The 18,274-nt window shown below is 38.0% G+C and overlaps 1 pseudogene; it reads right to left on the bottom strand.

Annotated features, from left to right (window-relative positions):
* Window positions 1–610: 610 nt before the first annotated feature.
* Window positions 611–10,436, bottom strand: LOC149175073 ((+)-3-carene synthase 1, chloroplastic-like; annotated as a pseudogene).
* Window positions 10,437–18,274: the final 7,838 nt, after the last annotated feature.

Genomic DNA, 18,274 nt, shown 5'->3' with positions numbered 1-18,274 from the left:
CCCAACCTTGAGATCCATCGTTAACACTGGATTCTCCCCCCGAGCTATCTTGCAGGCCTACAATCCTCAACAAGATTCATGCACTTTGTGCCTGGTTATCTGGTGCTTACCAAACTTAACCAGTTTCTTGTTATGTTTTCTTTCTTGGAATCCTCCTGTCTGTCACTACAGCCCAGGGGTCCCCCTTCCCAGGACTTTTCCCGTGTGAAAGGGTAGTTTCCATCAGTTTTCATAACTGATTTTCTTTTTTTGAAATCCTCCTTCCAGAGGCTGCCAACATTTCAAGAAATATATATATTTTCCAATATATTTAAATTTGCCAATAGGATAATGTCATTATAGTTTTTGTTTTTTTTTTTTTTAAATAAAAGAACAGCAACTTTCAATTCTGTTTCTTACCACAGTAAAATTCCCACATTTACATTTTTTCCCGGGGTCATCACATATTCACTGAGAATTCATAACTTACATATTATTGACGACTATATTAATGAGCAAGGTCGAATTTTAGGCGTATAGGACCAAAGAGTCTGAAAAGTACAATAATAAACCACATAACCTAACGTAGACTAGGTATCAACTTATGTAAATCTGCTATGTTGATATGTGGTTACATAGGCACAGGTTCAAGAACGGTTTTGATCACCAGATCCTTAGTTTCGTTGTTGGCAACACTGTAGCCATCTCGGTAATTGTAGAAGTGATGTAAACCTCTGCTAATGTTAAAAGCATGTCTCTTGGAAGATATTGGAGCATTGTTGTCCGGTCTAAGAAACTCCCAGTTTAATTTTTTGATCATGTCTTCGATCATGCAGTTGATATGATTGAGAGCATCTTCCTGTGTTGACCCGGGATTTTCTTTCATATAGCACGATATACACGGAGCTTCTTCTCCACGACCACTGTCCGCCTGCGTTCGCCATCCCGGTGTCATAAATCAGTCAATTTGTGACCAAAAATGGTGTGAAAGAAAAAACAAATTAAGTGCGACAGATACATCTTGCATTTGAATTTCATTTGACGTAGGAGATTAGGCAGTACCTTGTAACACCGCGTGTCACCTCGTAATCTAAGGATGGAACTTGGACGGAAAGTCAATTTCCTGCAGGATATGATGAGGAAAGAGAATGCTCAATGTGAGTATGGGTTGTAGTGTCGCTATGCGATGACCAGAACTGAGTTTCCCGTTCTCGAAGTACTCCTGAAACATTGGCACATAACCCGTGGCGATCCACTCTGCTTCTTTAAGATAACTATTGATATAATCGTCCAACTGCACACGCACAGCAAATTAACGAATCAGTGAAATAAAATAGATGGCCAACGAGTATTTGTTTATTCAAATATATGCATAGCATATCAATTATTACAGCCTGTCGAACATAACCGAGGGTGTCTCGGCCTTGTGATTTCTGTGCTTCTTTCGCCATTTCATTTACGGTTTCGGAAAGCACCATGTACAATCGTTTCATATATTCAGGAAGGCACTCCGTCGCCGACAGATCCCATCTGATCATATCTTAGTACACAAATTTTTTTCACAGGTGGGTTAGAATTGTTCATGCAAATAGAGTGCTAAATATATATATATTCTAAAGTTCTTCGAATTCATCATCATTAATTTCAACCGCATTTACTGCAGCGTGGTTTGGCAAAACCACCCAGACTTCCCAGCACCACCATTCGCAAAAGGTTGTTTTCGTCAGAGGGCCTCCCGTTGCTGCCACGCGTCCAGTGTACAACTCCGAAACCACCAACTCCCCGGACATTAAAAGTCGTTTGGCTTGTGTGATGTTGGTGTGCGAATTGCGTCCGATTAGGTCAACGGACAAAGATCTTATTCAACCTGCCAGAACATTAGTTTTTTTTTTACCGTCATTTTTTATTTAATGTATTTAGTGCACTGTCATAGTCATAGGTAAAAGTTGGTAAACGTTTTTAATTTTATTGTTTTTTAAATTTACGGAAGTATGGGTAAGGTATCGTAAGTGATATGTTTTGTTTTGAAGTGTTGACTTTGTAACTTGGAAAAAGCACACGGGGATGAAGGAGAGTTTCAGCTGCAGCAAATAACAAACCAGGAGAGCACAGCAGTGTGAACAAAAAAAAGGATTGTAAAGCATATGCATTGAAATGAAATGTATGGTGCTAGGGCAAATGTTTATTTTTAATTGAATATGTAATGTGAATGATCAGCCGCTTGAATGTAATGAAAATTTCACACAGGGGTGAATGTGAAGGATTTCTTTTACAGCAGTAAATCCATGTAAATTTATTCTACAGCAGTAAATGTAAAAGCTCCTTTTACAGCAGTAAATGTGTATGAAGATTTTACATAGCAGTGTAAAAATCATTTGTAAAGGAGAGACAGAGTATTTTTTTTTGGTGAAAGTTCTTGTGTAAATCCCTCTGAGAAAGAGGAAGAAAATTGTATCAGGCCTTTTTATGAATTAATACAAGTTTATTATGAGTGTGAAAAATCTTTGTTCTCAGAATTTTTTTTTGAAGGTTCCCTGTGTTAAAGATCCTGTGGCACACAAACAAAGTATTTCCTCTGTTCAATATTTGTTTGAAATTACCAGAAATTTACAACATGGTATCAGAGCAGGCTTAGGCTCTTTGAAGGTGTTCAAGAAGCTGAAGGGAGGAGTCTTTTGTTGCAGTAGCAAATCTTCTCCAGCAAAGTGAAGTCTTAGGCAAAAGATTCAGGTATTCCTCAAATTTTTTTTTGAGTTATTGTTGAAGAAACAGTCAGTGTTTTAAAATACACAGTTAAGAAATTGAAGCATAGTTGAGGATGCAAGGAATGGCTAGCACAAGCACTAGCATGGGTATGTTTAACACCCAGTTCCCACAGTTTAATGTGAAGAACTATGACTACTGGTCAATAACCATGAGAGCTTTATTTGTCTCACAAGATCTATGGGAGCTTGTTGAATCTGGGTTTGAAGAACCAGTAGATGAAAATCAATTTAACAACTTAACTCAGGCAGAGAGAGATCTGCTGAAGAGCAATAGGAAGAAGGATGCAAAAGCCATTGTATTGTTGTATCAAGCAGTGGACCAGAGTGTGTTTCCAAGGATAGCAGCAGCTAAGACATCCAATGAAGCATGGAAAACCCTCAAAACAGCCTATCAAGGCATGGAGAAAGTGAAGACAGCAAAACTACAACTGCTGAGGAAAGATTTTGAAAATCTGAGCATGAAGGAGTCAGACACCATTGACTCATTTTTCACACATGTAATTGGTCTGGTCACACAGATAAGGACTCATGGAGAAAATCTTGAAGAAATGAGGATTGTGGAGAAAATATTGAGGGTCCTACCCTCAAAGTTTGATGTGATTGTCACCACCATAGAAGAGACAAAGGATCTCTCAAACTTTTCAGTTGATGAACTTCATGCATCACTGATAACACATGAGCAGAGGTTGAGTAGAAATGAAAACTCATCTCTAGAGCAAGCCTTCAAGACCCATATGTCATTTGGAAGAGGAAGAGGTCAAGGCAGAGGAAACAAGAGAGGAAGAGGCAGAAGCGAGAACAGAGGTGGAAGGAACAGCCCAGCAAATGCTCAAGGAAGAGGCAGCAATCCAAATCAGAACCAAGGCCAAGGCAGCAACCAACAAAGAGGACAACATCATGCTCAAGGACAAAGGTATGAAAAATCCAATGTCCAATGTTATTACTGTAAAAAATATGGGCATTATGCCAATGAATGTAGGAAGAAGCAACATGATATGAGTAATAGACAAAATGCAAATGTCACTAGAGAAAACATCAGCCAAGATAATGTGTTGTTAGCTTGTAACATGGCTGAAACAAACAGTGAAGACATATGGTTTTTAGATTCAGGTTGCAGCAACCATATGACAGGAAACATATCCTCTTTTCTGCCCTAGATAAAAATATGAAATCAGAAGTCACACTAGGAACTGATAGCAAGATTTCTGTTATGGGAAAAGGAGAGGTAAAAATATTTACAAAGCAAGGAGAAAGGAAAACCATAGCAGATGTCTACTATGTCCCTGGAATGAGATGTAACCTCTTGAGTATTGGACAACTTGTTCAAAAGGGTTATAATGTTTTCTTTGTGAATGATGTGTGCACCATCATGGATATAGCACCCAACAAACGATGCATTGCTGAAGTGAAGATGACAAGGAACAGGATGTTCCCTCTTAGAATAAGGGCAGATTTGAAAAACAAAGGAGAAATTGCAGTAGTCACCCAAGAGGCTTTCCAAAGCGTGCCAAAGGATGAAAATTGGTTGTGGCACTTGAGATTTGGACATCTCAATTTTGGAGGCCTTAACTTGTTGAGCAGAAAAGGGATGGTAAGAGGATTACCATTGATAGAGAAACCGGACAGCCTTTGTGAAGGTTGCATTTTGGGGAAACAACATAGAGAAAGTTTTCCATCAGGTAAAAGCATAAGGGCAAAGGCACCCTTAGAGATTGTCCACTCAGACTTATGTGGACCAATGCAAAATCTATCATTAGCAGGCAGCCAATATTTCCTAACATTTATTGATAACTTTACAAGAAAAACTTGGGTATATTTTCTTAAAAACAAAAGTGAAGTGTTTGAAAAATTCCGAAATTTCAAAGCACTTGTGGAGAACCAAAGCGGGCTGCATATAAAAGTTTTGAGAACTGATAGAGGAGGTGAGTATATCTCCAAGGAGTTCCTACGGTTTTGTAGAGAAAATGGAATTCATAAACAGTTTACAGCTAGGTACACCCCACAGCAAAATGGAGTTGCTGAAAGGAAGAACAGGACCATCATGGATATGGCGAGGAGCATGTTGAAGGCAAAGCATTTGCCAAATGATTATTGGGCTGAAGCTGTAAATTGTGCAATGTATATTTTGAACATGTGTCCTACAAAAGCAGTGTTGAACAAAGTGCCGGAAGAAGCATGGAGTGGGAGAAAGCAAGGTGTCACCCACTTGAAAGTTTTTAGATGTGTGGCCTATGCACACATTCTGGATCAGCTAAGGAGGAAGTTGGACAGCAAAGGGGAGAAATGTATTTTCATTGGATACAGTGAGGAATCCAAAGTTTACAGGTTGTATATCCCATCCACTAAGAAGTTTTTTGTCAGCAGAGATGTTCAGTTCATTGAAGAGGAAGCTTGGGATGGAAGCATAGAGAAAACAGTGAATGTTAAAAATTGTTTGTCTCATGATGAAGATGATGAGGAGGTGGCTGAAATACATCCCCAAACAGCAGTGCCAACATAAGGACAGCAAGGAACACCCTTGAGGATAAATGAAAGTGCTTCTCCAAGCACACCACAAGGAGGAAATTCAAGTGCATCTTCAAGCACTTGCACACCAAATGAAAGAGGTAAGAAATTCAGAAACTTAAGTGATATTTATGATGAAGGAATGAATTCCTTATTTGCCTTGTATTGTCATGTTGATGACCCTATTCATTTCGAAGATGCTATTAAAGATAAGAAATGGATAGAAGCTATAGACGAGGAGATCAACGCCATAGAGAGAAACAAAACATGGGATTTGGTTGAGCTACCAAAAGGTAAAGAGGTCATAGGAGTTAAATGGGTCTACAAGACCAAGTGCAATGCGGAAGGCAAGATAGAAAGGCACAAGGCAAGGCTGGTTGTCAAGGGATACAAGCAGTAGTATGGAAGAGACTATGAGGAGACTTTCGCACCGGTTGCAAGAATGGAAACGGTGAGAGCAGTGTTGTCCATAGCAGCACAAAACAAGTGGAAAGTTTATCAAATAGATGTGAAGTTAGCATTCCTAAATGGAGTGTTAAAGGAAGAAGTTTATGTTGAACAGCCTCTAGGCTATGAGAAGAAAGGTGAAGAGCACAAAGTGTGCAGATTGAAGAAGGCTCTTTATGGGATGAAGCAAGCGCCTAGAGCATGGTACAACAGGATAGATTCCTATCTATTGGATAATGAATTTGACAAGTGTGAAGGAGAACCCACCGTCTACATCAAAGAAAAAGATGGTAAAATTTTAATTGTTGTCTTATATGTTGATGATGTTATTTACACAGGTAATGATGATCAGCTCATTGAGAATTTTAAATTAGTCATGAAAGAGGAATTTGAAATGACTTTAAATCAGTCATGAAAGAGGAATTTGAAATGACTGACATGGGTTTCTTGAGATACTTCTTAGGCATAGAAGTAGATCAAAATGAAAATGGAATTTTTATCTCACAGGCAAAATATGTAAATGAAGTGTTGGAAAGATTCCATATGCAAGAGTGCAAGGCAGCAATCACTCCCACAATAATGTGATTAAAACTCAGCAGAGAGGACAGCAGCAAGGATTTTGATCCTAGTTTGTACAAGAGTATTGTTAGCAGCCTTATGTATTTAACAGCTACTAGGCCTGACATTATGTTTGCTGTTAGTTTAATTTCCAGATTCATGGAGAGGCCAAAGGAGGCACATTGGCAGGCAGCAAAAAGAATTTTAATGTATGTCAAAGGTACCAAAATGTTTGCAATATTATATAGTGTCTCAGAAAGTTCAGATTTAATTGGATACACTGATAGTGATTGGGCTGGAAGTGTAGATGATCAGAAAATCACTTCCGGTTATGTTTTTCATATGGGTTCAGGAGCCATTTCATGGGCTTCTAAGAAGCAGTCTATTGTAGCATTGTCTACAGCAGAAGCTGAATATGTGGCAGCTACAGCAGTAGCATGTCAAGCAGTTTGGATGAGAAGGATGTTGAGGAGCTTAGGCCAAGAGCAGGCAAAAGCAACTGTGATTTTTTGTGACAATAGCTCAGCTATTGCATTATCCAAGAATTCGGTGTTTCATAAGAGAACGGAACACATTGATACAAGGTTTCACTACATCAGAGAATTGGTGAACAATGGAGAAATTATCTTAGAACATTGTAGGACTCAAGAACAGGTAGCAGACATTTTGACAAAGCCATTGGATCAGAAAAGTTTTGAATTTTTGAGAAAATAACCCAGCAGTTGAAATTAAAGGGGACTGTTGAAATATTAATTTCAACCGCATTTACTGCAGCGTGGTTTGGCAAAACCACCCAGACTTCCCCGCACCACCATTCGCAAAAGGTTGTTTTCGTCAGAGGGCCTCCGACACAATCCGTTGTTGCCACGCGTCCAGTGTACATCTCCGAAACCACCAACTCCCCGGACGTTAAAAGTCGTTTGGCTTGTGTGAGGTTGGTGTGCGAATTGCGTCCGATCAGGTCAACGGACAAAGATCTTATTCAACCTGCTAGAACATTAGTTTTATTTTTACCGTCGTTTTTTATTTAATGTATTTAATGCACTGTCATAGTCTTAGGTAAAAGTTGGTAAACGTTTTTAATTTTATTGTTTTTTAAATTTACGGAAGTATGGGTAAGAAAGATCTTATTCAACCTGCCAGAACATTAGTTTTGTTTTTACCGTCGTTTTTTATTTAATGTATTTAATGCACTGTCATAGTCATAGGTAAAAGTTGGTAAACGTTTTTAATTTTATTGTTTTTTAAATTTACGGAAGTATGGGTAACGTATCGTAAGTGATATGTTTTGTTTTGAAGTGTTGACTTTGTAACTTGGAAAAAGCACACGGGGATGAAGGAGAGTTTCAGCTACAACAAATAACAAACCAGGAGAGCACCAGGAGAGCACAGCAGTGCGAACAAAAAATGATTGTAAAACATATGCATTGAAATGCATTGAAATGAAATGTATGGTGCTAGCGCAAATGTTTTTTTTAATTGAATATGTAATGTGAAGTGATATGTTTTGTTTTGAAGTGTTGACTTTGTAACTTGGAAAAAGCACACGGGGATGAAGGAGCTGCAGCAAATAACAAACCGGGGATGAAGGAGCTGCAGCAAATAACAAACCAGGAGAGCACAGCAGTGCAAACAAAAAAAGGATTGTAAAGCATATGCATTGAAATGCATTGAAATGAAATGTATGGTGCTAGCGCAAATGTTTTTTTTTAATTGAATATGTAATGTGAATGATCAGCCGCTTGAATGTAATGAAAATTTCACACAGGGGTGAATGTCAAGGATTTCTTTTACAGTAGTAAATCCATGTAAATTTATTCTACAGCAGTAAATGTAAAAGCTCATTTTACAGCAGTAAATGTGTATGAAGATTTTACACAGCAGTGTAAAAATCATTTGTAAATGACAGACAGAGTATTTTGTTTTGGTGAAAGTTCTTGTGTAAATCGCTCTGAGAAAGAGGAAGAAAATTGTATCAGGCCTTTTTATGAATTAATACAAGTTTATTATGAGTGTGAAAAATCTCTGTTCTCAGAAATTTTTTTTTGAAGCTTGCCTGTGTTAAAGACCCTGTTCCTCTGTTCAATATTTGTTTGAAATTACCAGAAATTTACAACATGATCCCATCTGATGATATATCAATACACAATTTTTTTTCATGGGTGGGTTAGAATTGTTCATGCAAATAGAGTGCTATATATATATATATATATATATATATTCTAAAGTTCTTCGAATTCATCATCAACACCTCGTAACCGCGGCTGTGAAGAGTCGGAGCTCGTCGATTGTTCCGAAGGTGTCAGAATCGTGATAAGATGACACGTTTTAACACAGCTCAGTCTGAATGTAGCATGTTCAGGCACCATGTCAATGCCGGAGACCAAAGTGTAGAATTTCACGTAACGATGTCGAATGAAGGTTAGTTCTGGGCAACCCCATTCTTTCCACCATCTACACATACAAATGACATGTTATTTTTACTTTATTCATTACTCAAACCCATTTCGACTATGAAAAATATAAAAAAAGATAGGCTCATCACCTCCACGGACATTGTAACTCTTTCTGTTGTAGAGAATGGAAAATATTGAACTCCAATTTCGCACGTTCTAAAAGTTTTTGAGCGTTGGCATCTGGCGTTCTGAAAGGAAATGGACTAAGAGTCAATTCATAATTTTAAATAGAAGGTACTAAGCAGCAGATTTTATCGATAAAGGCTGGAAAAGCATGATATCTGCAAGTCCCACTAGTCAATGGCAACACAACCATAAACACATATACTAACACAACCATAAACACATATAAAAGGTCATATAATGAGCCTTACCCACTGATCGTATTATCTGCAAGGATGTCGATGTAACTCCTAGCTTCCAGTCTAGGCAAATTTGAGGGTCAGCGATAATCGGAAACGTATTGTATCTGATACCACAATATTGAAATTATAAGACAGATTGAAACAATCATGATTGGATGAATTCAGATAGAAACAAAGATTATATGATGTAAATAAGCAAATGTGAGAATATAAGTACTGCTGCCTCAGTTCTCGTGAAAGTCCCGAGACTGGAAGCGTTTGTAGGGCTGCTTTTAAATATGCAGCAGCGAATTTTTCAGCCTCTTCCAGAACTTTTTCCTCGGGAAAAGCAATGAGAGAAGCTCGAAATAAATTAAAAACGCTTCTTGTCTGCAACTCTGTATCATTGGCGGAAGCGGTAAACTGTCCCATTTGGTCTTTAAAGTGTTCAAACACATCTACATTCAACGCAATGAAGGTAGCTATTCATATTTACCGGCAGAGACTCGTTTGGTTATATCATTAAAGTATTAAACGAGAGATGAATTAGTAAAACGTGGATACCCGAAGACACAGTATATCCATGCAGTCGAAAAATTCGAAAGCCCAGGGCAGTTGTGTTGAGATCGGTAAAAGCACTCTCTCTCCCACATCCAATCCCTTTTTCAGTCCAATATCTGCGGCCAAAATTATTCTGGTTTGATTGTGCATTCGTCCTCAAAACATAAACAAAAAGTTTGAAGGCGGTCGGGACTGACCTGTAAACATAGTCAAGAGCAACTTTTATTTCAGTTTGGAAATGTCCGTCGATCCCCAAACGTTCAACATTATCGACCATCCAAAGCTGTTGAAGGAGATCATTGACAGGACTGATTAATTCTCCATCTGCAATAGAAAATGAGTTGAAAATCTCCTTCACTTCCCCAATTTGTCTGTCAGCATGCTCACCGTACGAAGATACCTAAACAATATACAACTCTAGTTAATCGCCGTTCAGTTCAGTTCTCTTCAAGAGACCAAGGGAAAATTATGACAAACTCGAACACAATCAAGTTACAGAGAAAGAGAAAACAGTTCCATCAATTTCGAAGAATTGAATGGAGGAATATGTAGGGTAAACTTAAATGAATGTAATTACCCCATAAGGTTATGAAAGAGATCGTATGAAATTGTCGTCCCAGAGGTTAGAATGATAATCGCCTATGCGCCTTTTTACGCCATCATCAGATACGGCAGTGGCCAAACTCATCCTGGTGGAAGCCGCCACAGATTTTCCTCGCCTAGACATTTGCAGTGTTGCGATTTCTCTACGGAGAGCCTTATGCTCTGTAAGATTTGGACACGCAGGAGGAAGCCAACGGCACAGCGGAAATAAGAGACATTCCTGCTTCTAGAAGCTGAAAATAATGAACTGAAAAATCGATCAATGCTAGAACCTGCTCCTGTCATTGCCTATATAAAGAGAGCTTACAGCTCCTGTCATCCCTCTTGATAGGTGGAATTAGTTGAAAAGTAACCGCTTAGTACAGTAAGTTGCTGGTTGACCAGTGGGGTTAGTTGAAAGCAAAGCAGCGTAGTATAGTAAGGTGCTGGGTGATCAATAATGTTTCAATACCTCTTGATAAGTGGGTTTAGTTGAAAATTAACGTAGTACAATAAGTTTGGATGAGATGCTTGGAAAAGTATTCCTGTTGCGAAGTTAAATACATGGTTATTTAACTTGATCACCTCTGTGGTGTATGTGGTATCGACAGTGTGCGATTGTCCTATCCCAGATACTATATTTTGGATTTAATGACGTACACAAAATCATACTATATTTTGGATTTAATACCCTACAGAAAATCCTACACTGTGTAGTGTGCTATCCCAGATGCTATATTTTTTTTTGGGATTTAATGCTCTACTCAAAATCGTACACTTTGTGGTATGCTGTCCCAGATGCTATTTTTTGGATTTATGTTATACATAAAATCCTAGTGACTACAGGTGGTTGTCTAAACATGGGTCTCTAAACGTGGGTGACCTAACTTTTACTAGTAACCAAGTGAAATATTGTTTAGATGACCTAATTTTTATTGGTAATTAGGTGAAATATACTATACTACATTTAGAATATATTATAGTACATTTAGTGAATATGATTTTTGAAAACGTTTTGGTTCATTCCTTTCCTACTACATTTAGAATATATTATAGTACATTTAGTGAAGATGACTTTTTGAAAAAGTTTTGGTTTATTCCTTTCCTACTGTCATGTGACTAGAAGAAGTATGTACTTGATGGGTAGTATGTTTCTAAGTATTATTTGTGAGTTTTTATTGGATAGTAAATATTTTTTTATTAAATTATAATTATACTATGACTAGTTCTTTCTTCCTTCGTACTCTATATGGGAACTACAAAATTCTAGCATCTTGATTTAAAATAGCAGTATGATATACACAATAACATAATATCAAAAAGGCTTCTTAAGCATCATAGTTTATCGTGATAAGTAAATAAACTATATGGATGATAATTCTCATTAGTGAAAACTGCAAAAAAAATAGAGATTCTAGTTATTATAGCCAAAAGTTTAATAGCATGATAACATAACATGAAATGAAAAGGCTGCGTGAGAAGCATTGTTTATGACCATAAATAACTAAATAAATTACATGGATGATAATGCTCAGTAGTGAAAATGGCCAAAAATAGAGGTACTAGTGACTAGAAGTCGATCTTGATGAGATTGAAATATATGTAGGGTCAAGTATTAGTGCTTTAGTGGAAGATTTACTTTAGACTAGATGTCAATGATGTCCAGATAATCTTCCTGAATTCTCTCCAAAAGGTAGGTTATCTCATCCCTGGTGTCATTCCTCTCTAGGAAGACTTTACTAAGTAGAGATTTAACTTGCTAGTATAAATATACAATATTTTATCTTCGTATGCCCGTGGTTTGGAATCCAATCTACAACTGCAACAAACAATTCACAATACCATTTTTCATCACTTTCACTTGTGATAGCTACCTCTACATGGTGAATATCTTCTTCAACAACTAGTGGGCTCTATACTTTGTATAACTAAGCTGAAAATGCAACTCAAGATCCACTATGTGTGCCTTTTTATTGGTTGTATAATTGTTTAATCCTTCCTTTGAATTCTTGTGTCTCACTTTCATTCAATTCCTTTGTTTATTAAGATGAGAATCCCTAAGTTGTTTTATCGGTGGTTTTGATTAAGCCTTGAAGGATTCTGAAAATTCTATGTGTTATGTATCCAATCCTTCCTGCTTCTTGGCCTCCAAAAGTTACCTCAACTCTTGTTGCAAAACTACCATCTCATTTAATTGTTCATGTTTAGGAATAAGCTTTGGGTAGTAGCTTTATTAGCTATATCTAGAGGTCCTACGATTGAGGCTATGTCTACTACGGCCTATTGGTTTCTTTACTTGGTTATACTCCAAATTATTCTCTTCTATAGGCTTTCTTCAACAACTCCTTCCTTTCTCGTGATGCTAATCTTTGTCCTTTTTAGGGCGATATGGATAAATACTCTCCTTGCATTGTTGTAATAATAATTGCCCAACTCAACGACTTCATCGTCGATATACCTAGGATGATATGGGGGCATTTATGCACATGTTCGTTTCATGATCAAAGGGATGGAGGGAATTGAACTTTGTGGAATAATGGGTCCTTGTACCAAAGTAACTATCCAAACATCTATCGTTGAGATTTCCTGTTGTCGAGAGGATTTTAGGAATGTTGTGGCTCTTTCCCCTTACTAATAACTTTATTTGGCATGCTTTTCTCCATCTCAAGTTCATTGTTGTCAATGGTTATTTCTTTGATGGTTGAGGCTTCAACCTAGGCTAATTTTAATTTATGTAGTCTCATGTCTGCCTCAAGTCTTTTCTTCCTTAGGGATTCAGATTTAAACCTCGCCTCTTCATTTTTTACCACTTGGAGCACCATTATCTAAGGGGAACATTACACTATTTGTTTTTGTCTTTTCTCTACTCCTAGGAAATGAATGGGTGGAAAGTCTTCTTGTTCTCTCAATTATGTTGTCAGATTCATCTCCTTGTACATGAGAACATCATGGAGCACTATGTCATTAGGGTTATAATCATTTTCATATGTGTATGCATTATTTAAATATTTACAGCGCACTTTCATTACAGTGAGCGATCATTCCTCTTGAAAATGCGTGTGAGGAACTTGAGCTCCTTGATGTTGTCAGCCTCTTTTATGTACCATGGAAATAGGGGCCTATCCTTATAGGGAAGCCACAAACTGACATCCCTCAAAGACCACAAACCACTTAGGAGGTTGCAAACCATCCGAGGTGGTCAATCCCTAAGATGGAACTTTGTTTCACTAAGGGAACTCCCCAAGCACATGCATAACACAACATTTGTTCAGTTATGGGGTCCCAACCGCACACATAAGCCTACTTCCATGTAGTTATGACCTAAAATACCCAATTGAATTCCAACGGTTCTGAAATCTGAGCCAATTTTTCAGGCTAGCCTCCAAACCACTGTCAAGAATTGCTTGTAACTTTCCAAAATGCAAAAAAAAGGTAATAACAATGCTAATCAATCAAAACTCAAGCAAAAAATGACCTATACATGCCTAAACCATTATAGACATTTCATCAAACATATGGAAAACATATAATATATAGCTCATGAATGCATATCCGATCATAAATTGATAATCCTCATTTGAGAATCACCAAGAAGGCTCGAAGCCCTATCTAGCTAGTTGCAGTAACACTTGTTAGTCCATGCATCCATCAACCATTCAAATAGTTATCAAAACATGTGAAGAGCCATAGATAGAATACATCATATAACCAACATATAACAGATATGGAAGCCATGATGAATTAGCCATAATATCAAAAGCATAAATCACTACAAATACTCATAGATTACAATAGAAAATTATCTCATATTAACATATTCCAATCACGCCATATTCTAATCATGAATGTGTGACCTTATGTGTTAAACGAAATCAAAACCAACCAGGGCTTCTAGAGGCCAAACCACGTCAACCCTCAACCACAGTGATTCCACCTCTCTATTCCAAAAATCACTAGCATCAAACAGATCAGTCTCTACCCAAGCTATCGAGGGCTCGAGGAACTAGTGACTTAGCCCATAGCTAACTCAGGGTTATAGAGAATTTGTTCCAACCGTGGCTCTGGGGACTAGTAACTCAACCCATAAGGCTATAGAGAATTTGTCTCAACCTACGACTCAATGAACTAGTAGCTCAACCGAAGTTGTTGCAAGGCTTCCAAAGCATGTGTTCCAACCCACAACCATAGGGAATGTAATAACCAATTAGTAAAACAAGTGGGAAACCCAAAACACCATGGCTATCAAGAAAATGGAAAGGGAAGTATGAACCCATTGTCAATCTAGGAAAATCTCCATGATAATGACAACACATAACCAAACAATCACATGCATACACCATGCATCCAAAAGGTAGCAAGGAAATCACACATGCAACCTATTACCTACAAAGTATCCCTATTGTGTCTTTTGATCCAACTGTCTCATTGTGCTTCCTTTCTTTCCCTTGCCTTATTTCTCCAAATCCAAGTGAATGTTAGAATGCTCCAAGAATGCTCTAAGAGTGCTAGAGTATGAGAGAATGAGAGTGTTCTCAACTCAAAACTGTCAAAAAGCTAGAAATTGTTTCTCTTAAGTCTTTTTGTCATTCATGCCTTTATTTTCTTCATTTTTCCTATATTTTCCCTTGCATGCAAATTTGTGTCTCTTCACCTTCCTTTTCTCCTATTTTCCTTTATTTTCATAATTAAATGCCAATTATTGCCTCTTTTCCTTTTCCAATGACTTTTCCAATTTTCATAGCCATAAATAAAGTGCAAGTGATTCCCACTAAAGTGTTATGCCAAATATTCAACCTAGAAAATATATCCCATGACCTTTGTCTTATTTTATTTACATGGAAAATCAACCAAGACATGTTACAAAACCCTCCCCTTGGGGGAACACTATCCTTAATATTCAGTGATGCTTATAACCAACAAAACATGCTACCCATGGAGATTTATAACACATCTCGATGCAACATTCACATGATACCATACTACTAAAACCATGAACACCATACTGCTTATTAGAGATTTATAACACATCTCAATGCAGTATTTACAACACACTGCTTATTGAATATTTATAACATAGCTCAATGCATTATCTACAATACTCATATGCATATATAAATAGGAAGAAAATAACATCAACTAAACATATTTGCTCAACCAGCAAATAAAAAAGCATATAAGGCTCGCATCTTATCAGTCATCTCCCATGTAGCTTCATTGGGCCCAAAGTGCTTCCAGTACACTTTAACTGGCTCGATTGCTATGTTTTGGAGCATGAGTTGTTTTCGTTGCAAAATGCACTATGGTTTTGGCTGGAATTCTCTCTCTGGCTCTACCTATAATATAGACCAAACAATCACATGATCAACATCTTGGACATACTTCTTAAGCAATGAAACATGGAAAACATCATATACTTTCATTGTTAGCAGTAGTGCAAGTATGTAGGAGACTAGTCCAATCCTCTCAAGGATCTCGAAAGGCTTGCAATACCAAGGTTCCATCTTGGCGCATGACCCAATCCTCAAAGAGATCCTCGTGGACTTGATGCGAAAGTACATATGCTCCCGAACCTAAAACTCCTTGAATGTTCTATGTTGTTCTACATAAAATATTCTTCTTGTTTTGTGTCGCCTTTAAATTCAGTTTCATAACCTACATCTCCTACTCCATCTTAGCCAACATATCTAGCCCAATCAAAGCCTTGTTCACTAGATCACTCTAGTTGATAAGAGTATTATAACTCTGCTCATAAAGGGCCTCAAATGGGATCTGTCATGTGGAAAGAGTCGTTAGTGCGGACACAACCGACCTCCCTAGAAGCAAAAGCTTTCTAGTGACAAACAAGACAAATAAAGCTACCTTTCTCTAAACATGCATTGCAAATACAAGTAATCAGGGGATCTTTAACATACCTTTAGTCCAACGCTTTGTAGTAGTCCAGCCTCGCCGATCCGGATGAGCTCCTCCTTCTCTTCGAAACCTGCATTCACTAACAAGCCAAAAGATTAAATAGCACCTGATAAACTCATAAAACAATACATATCTATCATATAGACCAAGGAGTATATGAAACAAACCATGAATAACAATCTGTTGAGAAAAATAAGTTCATTTGCATTAAAAGGTAACAAAAGGAACCATTACAACCTGAGCCTTGGTGTTGTGCAAGTCCCTCCTAGGGTCCAGCAAGAGTTTTCCTTTACTTTGATCAGCTCACCCACTCTCAAATAAGGCTAGGAAAGGATGGGAATCTCTCCTCTCAAGCTTTACAAGGGAGTCCTAATTCCAGCAGCATCTACCCTTAGGAATGTTCAGCTTTCAACCTCCCCTCCCTCTGGCCCAATGCCTGTATTTATAGTGCTCTAGAGGAAGTTATTCAGGTCCACCATCAATGGGATAAGCCCCTCTTTGGATGGGATAGCTCCCCTCTTGATGGGATAAGTTCCTCTTTGATAGGGATACATGAACCATCTGGAGGCGCTCCATACACGTCAAACAAGCTTCTAGAATGCTCTAGAAATGACCACAAGTAACTTTTTTGGAGTGAAACTTGCGCCTTTTGACCTTTACAGGAGTACGCACCCTCCCCTTTACAGACAGAGCGTACAAGTACGCAGGTATTGTGAACTTGGGGTGCGTACATGCAGGTAAGGCTAAGAGAAACTGCGTACCCAGAGATATATAGATTTTTAAAGACTTTCTCTCTTTCTTGGAGTTTGACATGGAGAGCAGAGGTATGAGACTTGCCAAAGAGGATAGTATGACAGTTGATGGAGCCATACTAACTGCAAATAGTCATGGTGACAAATTTTAGTGTAACAGATTGCCCCCTAAAGTGCGAAGCCTGTAGTAGATAAGGGTTTCATATCATCTAGGAAGGGTGAAGTACTTTATCATTTCAAGGATTATCTTGTGGAGAGCCCAGTCGGAACCTGCAAATATTCAACACAAAATACATATATAAAATCATATCATCGCTGAGGTAGGCATTCCCATACTCAGACTAACAAACTAACTACTGCTCTGATACAGGAATGATTTCACAGTACATCATAATCATAGACTTGTGTAGACACAGTATGGACGCAACCATCTTTTTATGATTAGTCTACTATATAATGAATACAAAACTCCTCGCAGCCTGGATGGTGGAAACTAGATCCAGGGTCTTCATCTCTATTTCCTGAATTGGTACGATTCTATCCATGCGAATAAATGAGTTGATGTCGAACATGGTAGAAACCACTTGATTACCAGTCGATGATGTAAACTGTTAACAAGTGTGAGAGAGACCACCAGTAATGTCAATGGTTCTCAAAGTACCCAGTACAATCCATGAAATGTGAATGAATGGGTTGATGTCGAACACGTCACGGAATCCTTTGATCGAAAGTCAATGATGTAAACTGTCGTCAAAGGCGAGAAACCAGCCATTGATGCATGCAGACTTCAAGGTACTGACGATTTCTAAGTCATCTTTCTAGATAATGTGCTGATGTCGATAGAAAGCGACCCGTTGCAGGCAAGCCCACAACACGAAATCATTGTTCAAGTTGAAGAAATGTTGCTGTAAGGACTGACTCAGGGATGGTCAAATGGATGACAAGTATTTTGCATATGAATGGTTTATTTGCAGAGACCTCTTGAACACATAACGACACGACAGATGGCTTGGTGACGATTGACCCAAAGTTAATACCCAGAAACGGTTGAAGACTTTCAAAGTGGTTTTATCAGCTTTAAGGCAAAGGATTTCCCAACCCAGGTGAATGAAACGTGTCGTGTTCAAGAGCGGTGATAAGGTTCTTCTGTAACAAAGGATAACAAATAGGTTCATTCTTCTCTCTTTTCCCCCACCATTTCTGGCAAGTACCTCTTTATTTTTTACAAGCTTGAGGAGGATAACATATGCTTGATTATAAGCTCATCCTTCGGATGAGTCCAACTTAGTTTAGATTCGGACCCTAAGAAGGAGTGGTCCGTTCCTGTTTGTAATCGAACATGTCCTTTACTGTGAAATTTTAACGAGTCCAGTATAGGAGAAACTCGGTGTTTTTCAATTTTAGAGAGTCTGAAA

Source organism: Pinus tabuliformis, chromosome 4_1 (assembly GCF_031772625.1).
Source record: "Pinus tabuliformis cultivar Carrire ecotype Pingquan chromosome 4_1, CPIR1, whole genome shotgun sequence".
In the NCBI taxonomy this organism is placed as follows: Eukaryota; Viridiplantae; Streptophyta; class Pinopsida; order Pinales; family Pinaceae; genus Pinus; species Pinus tabuliformis.
Note: the sequence above shows the minus strand (reverse complement) of the source record. Positions and strands in the feature narration are given on the sequence as shown.